This window comes from Triticum dicoccoides, chromosome 1B (assembly GCF_002162155.2).
Source record: "Triticum dicoccoides isolate Atlit2015 ecotype Zavitan chromosome 1B, WEW_v2.0, whole genome shotgun sequence".
NCBI lineage: Eukaryota > Viridiplantae > Streptophyta > Magnoliopsida > Poales > Poaceae > Triticum > Triticum dicoccoides.
Genome location: NC_041381.1, coordinates 522706137 through 522717440, shown reverse-complemented (window position 1 = coordinate 522717440; position 11304 = coordinate 522706137). Strand labels below are relative to the sequence as shown.

At 43.3% G+C, this 11304-nt stretch overlaps 4 pseudogenes; all 4 read left to right on the top strand.

The window, feature by feature from the left end:
• LOC119350546 overlaps positions 1-5375 on the top strand; it is a 14775-nt pseudogene extending 9400 nt beyond the window's left edge.
• On the top strand, positions 5350-7288 carry LOC119307734 (annotated as a pseudogene).
• Positions 7289-7352: 64 nt separating this feature from the next.
• LOC119307727 lies at positions 7353-9617 on the top strand (annotated as a pseudogene).
• A 73-nt stretch (positions 9618-9690) lies between these two features.
• On the top strand, positions 9691-11279 carry LOC119350545 (annotated as a pseudogene).
• The last annotated feature ends 25 nt before the right edge of the window (positions 11280-11304 follow it).

Genomic DNA, 11304 nt, shown 5'->3' with positions numbered 1-11304 from the left:
GCGGCGGCGTGACGGGCGTCGCGTGGAGGGGCGTGCTTGGGGCGGGATGCGATGCCCTCGATCAGATCTGGCCCTCCGGGCGGCGCGGGCCGTGGGCGGCGCGGCTGCGGGCGGCCCCCTCTGCCTTGGCCGTCCTGGCTGGGGGAGGTGGCGGCGCAGGTGTGGTGGTGTGTGCGGCGGCGCAGGTGGTGCGGCCGGTGCGCTGGCCGATTTGGTGGCTGCGTGCCCGGCGGATTCAGTGCCAGGAGTCCGGCGGGCGGCGCGGGATGGGCAGTGGCCTGGCGTTGCTGCTGCTCCGGCCGTGGAGAGGTCCACGGTAGCTTGGCAAGTCGACTGCGGCGGCGGCTGGCATGTTTCGGCGTCGGTTCGTCCGTAGGCGGCGTGGTGCGGCCTTCGATTCCTCTTCCCGTCGCCCGCGCTCCACTTCCGTCGATGGACGGGACTTCTCCCAGCCGTGGTCCATCGCCCGTCTCGCGCCCGGCAGCAGGACCGCGCTCGTCTCGCGCCCGACAGCAGGACCTCTCCCGTCTCGCGCCCGCCAGCAGGACCGCGCCCGTCTCGCGCCCGCCAGCAGGACCGCGCCCGTCTCGTGCCCGGCAGCAAGACCGCGCTAGTCTCGCGCCTGGCAGCAGGACGGGCCGATGGCGGCTGGTTGGGGGCAGCTCAGGGGTGTGAATGGTGGGGCCTTTCCACCCGTCTCTATAGGTGGCGTGGCGCTGGGTTACTGGTGAGGTGGCGTCGAGGTCTTGGATGCCGGGGCGGTGGCCCTGGTGGTGGTGTCACGGTGCTCTTGGGCAAAGCCCGTGCCTGGGTGCTGCCCTGTGACCATGGTCGTGTGGGCGGCATGGTCACCGGGGTGTGGCGTTCGGTGGCGGTGAGTATTAGCCGGGGTGAAAACCTGTTCTATCTTCGGACGGACCGGCGGCGGCGAAGCTCGTTCCCTTCCTGAAGGCGTCGCCGCGGCCATCATTGCCCGTCGTGTTGCTCCAGGGGAAACTCTGAATCTCGGGTCGGGCGGTGGCGACGCTCCGGTGTCGTATCCTTCCTGAAGGCACCGCCTTGGAGCCCACGGTTCGTCATATGCGGCTTCATCTCTTCGCGGTGGCGTGTTCACGGTCAAGGACCCGACTGCTCTTGTAGTGCTTGGGGTGGTGTTGCTGCGCTCAGCGCTTATGTATCTTGCCTCGGGTGTGTGCATGTGTTGTGGTGGCGTGCGTTTGTACCGGGTTGTTGTTGGTCGATGCTTTATATATAAAGCGGGGCGAAAGCCTTTTTCGGTAAAGAAAAATGGTTAGCTCTGCTATTTTTATTTATACTCCTACACATATCTCAGTTGGTGGTTTCTAATTAGAGTGATACGGATTTGAAACTTGTCTGATGAATACACATCATTGATACTTTTATAAATTACTGATTGTAATGCTTCTTAGACTATGAGTTGGTCAGACGCCTCTTATAATTCATTCTATAATTCCGAAGCTAGTATAAATATATAGCATCTTTGAGTAATGTCAATTTAATGTTTGTTTTAGCTCATGTATGCACCAAAAATAAGCACTGCAATTTTTGGGCCTGCAGTTTATTCAAGGTTCTCAGATGATTGCTTTCATGCAGGCATGGAGGATGCAAAATTTACCTGGGTCAAAGCACTAGATTTTACACCTAAGCACTCTTTCAATAAGTGTAGTGTTCAACTGTCAGCCTCATACTTGATGAAGGTGCACTGCTGTAACTTATAGTCAACAACATACCTTTGTCAGGAGAATTGAGGGAATTGGCCATATCCTTAAGGGAATCTGTTCGACGATCGTTGGTTCCCGTTGTTGACTGCCCGAGTGGCTGCTCAGTGCCTTTTGAAGTTGTTTTTCGTCTGAATTATCTTGTTCCATGGGGAAGATAGTCGCCAAACATGTTAATGCTGATATGTTTAAAGCTCTTTAAGAAATACCACTTCATATTTCAAGGAGGATTTATGAGAAAATGAGCAAGTTAGAGTTTACATGCTATGAACCTTTGCACTTCATCCAGTAGGAGGCTCATAGCAGGAAAAGGAGCCATGATACTAGAGAGTGGGGCTAGGATCAAAGTATTAAATGAACTTCTCCAATCCCAATAATTCTCCTCTCCCAAATCCACCATCGTGCAAGACTAGGCCTCTTGTCATGGTGATTCTTGCACGTTTCCATCCTCTATAAAACTACATGATAGTCGGATTTCTGTGTTTTACACACAAGCGGGTCGAGGAGAGATCAAGTGGAACTCACACAAATTGTCAGGGGCGGAATGGAGGGCGATAGCAATATTGTGATCGATACTCACTGCACTATATGCAAGGTCACTACCAGTTTAGTCGGATGTTGCAAAATTGCCATTATACAAACGCGGCGAGCATCGCCGCGTGAGCCCCGACAGCTGTCATGCCACCGCTCGCCTCGCCGCAGCGTGCAGCACCACATGTCGCACAACTGCTTGCACCTTGCATATGGCCATAAAAGTGGAGGTGACCCGCGCCGCCGTGCAGTTACCCCCTTGTATTACATCTTGAGGTGGCACCTCATGTGCCCATATCCGACAAGAAGACCTTGTCGCACCAGGGTCACATCAGGAGACACACTTTGCCTCCCTTGCAAGCCCTAGAATCATGCCTCATCTACTGCCAGGAGCTTCATTAAGATTAGATCCCTGGAGAAGAGGTGGAGAGCATGTAGTATGAGAATAGAGGAAAGGACTATATTTTCGGCAAGAATTTTCATTCAAAGGGTGAGAGTAGTAGTGCCCCTTTGAGGAGGAAGATGGACTCCCCTACTGATGTTAGCAAACCTTGCGCTCTGCAACTGTGGAGAGCAAATAGTGATGATGAATTACCATGCCCACCAAATGAAATGGGGGGTTGTGGTTCTGTCTTGGATCTCAAATGCATGTTTTCAAACAAAATGCATAAGAGAGGGCTGACAAAGTTTTGAGGTGTGAAATATTTGCAAAAGCAACATTTAGTAGATGTGATTAGTGCCCTTGCTGTGATCATTCGGGCAGGGTAATAACTGGCGTAAAGACAGTACGAAAGGCTGCAAATAGGATGGACTCAAGGGATAACTACCTATATTATCCAGTCACAACTTGTCTCCATGATGATGACCTAATTCACTTTCAGATGCATTGGGCTAGGCAACCGCGTCGCCGATCACAAATTTGAGGCGGCTAATTCTTGGATAGCGTCCGCGTAGAAGTCAACCCAGGGAAGCGGCACATAGACATGTACCTGAATCATGATTCCCAGAGGCACAAGCTTGAGGTGTTCTTTGAGCACATCCGGAACTGCTACAAGTGCATCTTTGTTGGGCCTAACGGCATCTTGCTGTAGGTGAGCTGCACAAATACTTCTATTTTTACATAATATTAGTTAGACGTTACGATCACATGGCGAGGTAGAAAGCCCCAAATGTTAGATGCATTTACATCTCACATATGAGATTCATGCAAGTGTGGTGAGGCAGATAATAAGTTTGATATGCATTGTGTGCATACCTTGATATAACTCGGTGGTATGGTTAGCTACTGTATTCGTGAAATGTGAGTAGACTGGTAACTGAATTTGCATTTGTTCTCAAACTTTAGTAAAACTAGATTATTTTTTTGAGCGTAAACACATTTGTCACTTATTGTCAACAGCTTACCTTTGTCAGGAGAAATGTGGGAATTGGTCATATCATTAATGGAATCTGTTGGCCCATCATTGGTTCCCCTTGTTGACTGCCCGAGTGGCTGCTCAGTGCCTTTTGAAGTTATTTTCGTCTCAATTCTCTTGCTCACATGGGGAAGATAGTTGCCAAACATTTTAATGATGATTTGTTTAAATCTCTTTAAGAAACGCCAGTTCATATTTCAAGGAGGATTTTTGAGATAATGAGCAAGTTAGAGTTTACATGCACAGATTCTTTGCACTTCATCCAGCAGGAGGCTCATAGCAAGAAAAGGAGCCACAATACTTTGATGTCTTGTAGGACCGAAGTTCAAGGAAAATTAATGATGTGTTACAAAATTCACACTACTCCATCCAAAATATAGTACTTGAGACCCGAGGAAGAAGTTTCAAATTATGTGGTTAAGCCTGCTAGAAAGTATGCATTCTGACTTTGCTAGAATTGCTTTTGTTGACGAATACTTGACTAAGCTTTTTCCAGATGTTATCTCTGCTAGAAATGGATGAGGGTTCATTTCACAAAGAAGTATGAATTCATGGCCTTCTCAGCAGGTCAACTTTGTGGAAGTTCTGTTTGGATGTCTGCTTCTATTGATTCCCCGAAGGCCGAGGATATAAGAAAGTGGATGGGCCACTTTGAAGAAATTCGCTAGAATGGGTCAGGTGTTCAGCTCCTCTAGACAAACAGTTGAAATCCTACCACGGGATGTGGAAGAGATTCCAGATGTTGAAGTCACAACTGATGACACTAAATACATATTTTCTGATGGTATTGGGAAGATACCGAGAGATTTGCCAAAGAAATTGCTCACTGAATTAGATTAGATTGTACTAACCCTCCTCCAGCTTTTCAAATAAGGTATGGTAGTGGTACCTACAAAGGAGTTGTTGCTGTCGACCATGGTTCCTTTCATGACATTCTCTGCAACCTAGCATGAAGAAATTCGAATCTAAAAGCACAATGTTTAACATTACAAGTTGGAGCAAAGCCCAGCCATGCTATATGAATCGTGAAATTATCTCTCTCCTTTCAACTTTGGGAATAAGAAATGAGATATTTGAGTTGATGCAACAAGATGACATGCATGAATTAGTTGAAAATGCTGACGAACAAAGAAGCTGCTCTCTCTGTTATGGGCAAAATTGCTAGTGACAGAACGAAGACAACATCCAAAAGGTTACTGCAAGGTTATGAACCAAGTTTAGAACCTTACCTGTTGATGATTCTTAAGGCCCATCAAGTTAATGTCTGACCGACATAAGAACTAGATGTAATATTCATGTCCCAAAAGGCCATGTAAATATTGGTAGTTTGGACGAAACACGTGAATTAAAACATGGTAAGTCTACATCAGAATTACAAAAAACAGCAAAGAGCATAAGGATAATGGTCAACCGTATTTTTCTAAAGATAATGGGAAAGAGAAACAACAATTGCTGTTGTAAAAGCTGCAATATCAAAAAATCATTGTCTCCATCCTGGTGACATCGGAGTACTTGAAGCTGGATATCACAATGGATTGTATGCTAAAAACCTGGTTGATTGTGTTGTCTTCCCTCAACGAGAAAGGTAATGTTATATGTTATATTGAAACTGAAAGGCGACCATCTAGAGTTCATATTGTGAGCTTCATAATGTCAATTTAATGTTTGTTTCAGCTCATGTATGCAGTAGAATTTCTAGGCCTGTAGTTTATTTGAGGTTCTCAAATGACCGGTTTCATGCATGCACGGAGGATGCGAAGTTTACCTGGGTCAGAGCACTAGATTTTACACCAAACCAATCTTTCGGGAAGTGTTCAACTCTCACCCTCATACTTGATGAAGGTGCAACAGTGTCATTTATATTCGCTAGCTTACCTTTGTCAGGAGAATTGGGGGAATTGGTTGTATCATTAATGGAATCTATTGGCTCACCGTTGGTTCCCCTTGTTGTTGACTGCTCGAGTGGCTGCTCACTGCCTTTTGAAGTTATTTTCGTCTCAATTCTCTTGTTCACATGGGGAAGATAGTTGCCAAACATGTTAATACCGATCTGTTTAAAGCTCATTAAAAAAAACCACATCATATTTCAAGGAGGATTTTTGAGAAAATGAGCATCTTAGAGTTTACATGCTATGAATCTTTGCACTTCATCCAGCAGGAGGCTCATAGCAGGAAAAGGAGCCACAATACTTTGCTGCACCATCCAAAAGTAATGATGTGTTACAAAATTCACATTAATCCATCCAAAATATGCTACGTGGGACCCGAGGAAGAAGTTTCAAATTATGTGGTTAAGCCTGATAGAAAGTATGCTTCTGACTTTGCTAGAGTTACTTTTGTTGATGAAGACTTGACTAAGCTTTTTCCAGATGTTATCTCTGCTAGAACTAGATGTTATCTCTCCTAGAACTGCTAGAACTAGATGTTATCTCTCCTAGAACTGGATGAGGGTTCTTTTGGATGAGGGTTCTTTTCCCAATCCTTGAAAACTAGTTGTATTACTGCATTTCATCTATCCTGAAAGAAGGACTTTACATTGGTCCAAAGAAGTATGAATTCCTGGCATTCTCAACAGGTCAACTTTGTGGAAGTTCTGTTTGCGTATTTGGTTCCAATGATTCCTAAAGGCCGAGGATATAAGAAAGTGGATGGGCCACTTTAAAGAAATTCGCTAGAATGGGCCAGCTGTTCAGCTCCTCCAGACAAACAGTTGAAATCCTACCATGGGATGTGGAAGAGATTCCAGATATTGAAGTCACAACTGATGGCACTAAATACATATTTTCTGATGGTACTGGGAAGATCTTGAGAGTTTTGCCAAAGAAATTTCTCACCGAATTGAATTAGACCGTACTAACCCTCCTCCAGCTTTTCAAATAAGGCATGGTAGTGGTAGCTACAAAGGAGTTGTTGCTCTCGACCATGATTCCTTTCGTAACATTTCTCTGCAGCCTAGCATGAAGAAATTCGAATCTAAGAGCACAATGTTTAACATTACATGTTGGAGCAAAGCCCAGCCATGCTATATGAATCGTGAAATTATCTTTCTCCTTTCGACTTTGGGAATAAGAGATGAGATATTTGTGTTCATGCAACAAGATGACATACATGAATTAACTGAAATGTTGTCGACCAGAGAAGCTGCTCTCTCTATTATGGGGAAAATTGGTAGTGCCGAAACGAAGACAACATACAAAATGTTACCGCCAGGTTATGAACCAAGTTTAGAGCCTTACCCATTGATGATTCTTAAGGCCCATCAAGATAATGTATGATTGATATAAGAACTAGATGTAATATTCATGTTCCAAAAGGCCGTGTACTTATTGGTTGTTTGGATGAAACAAGCGAATTAAAATATGGTGAACTATACATCAGAATTACAAAAAACAACAGAAAGCAGAAGGATAATAGTCAGACGTATTTTTCTAAAGATAATGGGAAAGAGAAAAACAACAATTGTTGTTGGAATAGTTGCATTATCAAAAAAACCCTTTTCTCCATCCCGGTGACATCAGAGTACTTGAAGTTGTATATGAAAATGGATTGTATGTTAAGAACCTGGTTGACTGTATTGTCTTCCCTCAGTGAGGTGAAAGGTAATGTTGTATGTTATATTGAAACTGAAAGGCGACCATCTAGAGTTCATATTGTCAGCTTCATAATGTCAATTTAATGTTTGTTTCAACTCATGTATGCACCAAGAATATGCACTACAATTTCTGGGCCAGCAATTTATTCAAGGTCCTCAAATGACCGGTTTCATGCTTGCACGGAGGATTAGAAGTTTACCTGGGTGAGAGCACTAGATTTTACACCTAACCAATCTTTTAGGAAGTGTTCAACTCTCACCCTTATAATTGATGAGGTGCAACGGTGTCAGTTATTGGCGACAGTTTACCTTTGTCAGGAGAATTAGGGGAATTGGTCGTATCATTGATGGAATCTGTTGGCCCATCATTGGTTCCCCTTGTCGACTGCCCGAGTGGCTGCTCAGTGTCTTTTGAAGTTATTTGTCCTCACAATTCTCTTGTTCACATGGGGATGATAGTTGCCAAACATGTTAATGTTGATCTGTTTAAAGCTCTTTAAGAAATACTAGTTCATACTTCAACGAGGATTTTTGAGAAAATGAGCAACTTATAGCTTACATGCTATGAATTTTTGGACTTCATCCAGCAGGAGGCTCATAGAAGGAAAAGGGGCCACAATACTTTGATGTCCCGTAGGACCGAAGTTGAAAGAAAATTAATGATGTGTTACAGAATTCACATTACTCCATCAAAAACATTCTGCTTGGAACCTAAGGAAGAAGTTTCAAATTATGTGGTTAAGCCTCATAGTAAATATGCTTCTGACTTTGCTAGAGTTACTTTTGTTAATGAAGACTGGACTAAGCTTTTCCAAATGTTATCTCTGCTAGAACTGGACGAGGGTTCTTTTCCCAGTCCTTGAAAACTAGTTGTATTATCTCATTTTAACTATCATGAAAGATGGACTTTCCATTGGTCCAAAGAACTATGAATTTTTAGCCTTACCAGCAGGTCAACTTCGTGGAAGTTCTACTTAGATGTTTCCTTCTAATGATTCCCTGGAGGCCGAGAATATAAGAAAGTGGATGGGCCACTTTGAAGAAATTCGCTAGAATGGGCCAGCTGTTCAGCTCCTCCAGACAAACAGTTGAAATCCTACCACGAGATGTGGAAGAGATTCCAGATATTGAAGTCACAACTGATGGCACTAAATACATATTTTCTGATGGTATTGGGAAGATGCATATTTTCTGATGATATACGAGATAGAGTTGAGGTAGCACCAATTGAGGAGAAGCTTGTCCAACATCGTCTGAGATGGTTTAGGCATATTCAGCGCAGGCCTCCAGAAGCTCCAGTGCATAGCGGACGACTAAAGCGTGCGGAGAATGTCAAGAGAGGGCGGGGTCGACCGAATTTGACATGGGAGGAGTCCGTTAAGAGAGACCTGAAGGATTAGAGTATCGACAAAGAGCTAGCTACGGACAGGGGTGCGTGGAAGCTTGCTATCCAGGTGCCAGAGCCATGAGTTGGTTGCGAGATCTTATGGGTTTCACCTCTAGCCTACCCCAACTTGTTTGGGACTAAAGGCTTTGTTGTTGTTGTTGTTGTTATTGGGAAGATACTGAGAGATTTGCAAAAGAAATTGCTCACTGAATCGGATTAGACCGTACTAACCCTCCTTCAGCTTTTCAATTAAGGCATGATAGTGGTAGCTATAAAGGAGTTGTTGCTGTTGACCATGATTCCTTCGTAACACTTCTCTGTGGCCTAGCATGAAGAAATTCGAATCTAAGAGCACAATGTTTAACATTACATGTTGGAGCAAATCCCAGCCATGCTATATGAATCGTGAAATCATCTTTCTCCTTTCGGCTTTGGGTTAAGAGATGATATATTTGTGTTCATGCAACAAGATGACATACATGAATTAACTGAAATGCTGAGGACCAGAGAAGCTGCTCTCTCTGTTATGGGGAAAATTGGTAGTGCCGAAACGAAGACAACATACAAAATGTTACTACGAGGTTATGAACCAAGTTTAGAGCCTTACCTGTTGATGATCCTTAAGGCCCATCAAGATAATGTATGACTGATATAAGAACTAGATGTAATATTCATGTTCCGAAAGGTCGTGTACTTATTGGTTGTTTGGATGAAACAGGCAAATTAAATTATGGTGACCTGTACATTAGAATTACAAAAAACAACAAAGGATAATGGTCAAACGAATTTTTCTAAACACAATGGGAAAGAGAAAACAACAATTGTTATTGGAAAAGTTGCATTACCAAAAAGATCCTTCTCTCCATCCTGGTGACATCAGAGTACTTGAAGTTGTATATGAAAATGGATTGTATGTTAAGAACCAAGTTGATTGTGTTGTCTCCCCTCAATGAAGTGAAAGGTAATGTTGTATGTTATATAGAAACTGAAAGGCGACCATCTAGAGTTCATATTGCCAACTTCAAAATGTCAATTTAATGTTTATTTCAGCTTATATATGCACCAAGAATATGCACTACAATTTTTGGGCCAGCAGTTTATTCAAGGTCCTCAGATGACCTGTTTCATGCATGCACGGTGGGTGCGAAGTTTACCTGAGTGTGGGCACCAGATTTTACAGCTAACCAATCTTTCGAGAAGTTTTCAACTCTCACCCTCATAATTGATGAGGTGTAACGGTGTCAGTTATTGTCGATAGCTTACCTTTGATAGGAGAATTAGAGGAATTGGTCACATCACTAATGGAATCTGTTGGCCCATCGTTGGTTCCCCTTGTTGACTACCCGAGTAGCTGCTTAGTGCCTTTTGAAGTTATTTTTCGTCTCACTTCTCTTGTTCACATGGGGATGATAGTTGCCAAACATGTTAATGCTGGTCTGTTTAAAGCTCTTTAAGAAATACCAGTTCATATTTCAAGGAGGATTTTTGAGAAAATGAGCAACTTAGTGTTTACATGCTATGAATCTTCGCACTTCATCCAACAGGAGGCTCATAGCAAGAAAATGAGCTACAATACTTTGATGTCTAGTAGGATCGAAGTTGAAGGAAAATTAATGATGTGTTACAGAATTCACATTACTCCATCCAAAATATTCTGCTTGGGACCTGAGGAAGAAGTTTCAAATTATGTGTTTAAGCCTCATAGTAAATATGCTTCTAACTTTGCTAGAGTTACTTTTGTTAACGAAGACTGGACTAAGCTTTTTCTAGATGTTATCTCTGCTAGAACTAGATGAGGGTTCTTTTCCCGTCCCTTGAAAACTGGCATGTATTATCGCATTTTAACCATTCTGAAAGGACTTTCCATTAGTCCAAAGAACTATGAATTCATGGCCTTCTCAGCAGGTCAACTTTGTGGAAGTGCTTCTTGGATGTTTGCTTCTAATGATACCTTGAAGGCCGAGGATCTAAGAAAGTGGATGGGCCACTTTGAAGAAATTCGTTACAATGGGCCAGCTATGCAGCTCCTCCAGACAAACAATTGAAATCCTACGACGAGATGTGGAAGAGATTCCAGATATTGAAGTCACAACCGATGGCACTAAATACATATTTTCTGATGGTATTGGGAAGATACTGCGAGATTTGCCAAAGAAATTGCCCATCAAATTTGATTAGACCGTACTAACCCTCCTTCAGCTTTTCAAATAAGGCATGGTAGTGGTAGCTACAAAGGAGTTATTGATGTCGACCACGATTCCTTCGTAATACTTCTCTGCGGCCTAGCATGAAGAAATTCGAATCTAAGAGCACAAGCTTTAACATTACATGTTGGAGCAAAGCCCAACCATGCTATATGAATCGTGAAATTATGTTTGTCCTTTCGACTTTGGGAATAAGAGATGAGATATTTGTGTTCATGCAACAAGATGACATACACGAATTAACTGAAATGCTGACGACCAGAGAAGTTGTTCTCTCTGTTATGGGGAAATTGCTAGTGCAGAAACGAAGACAGCATGCAAAATGTTATTGCAAAGTTATGAACCAAGTTTAGAGCCTTACCTGTTGATGATTCTTAAGGACCATCCAGATAATGTCTGACTGAGGGTTAGTTCAGGAGACACAGTTTGCCTCCCT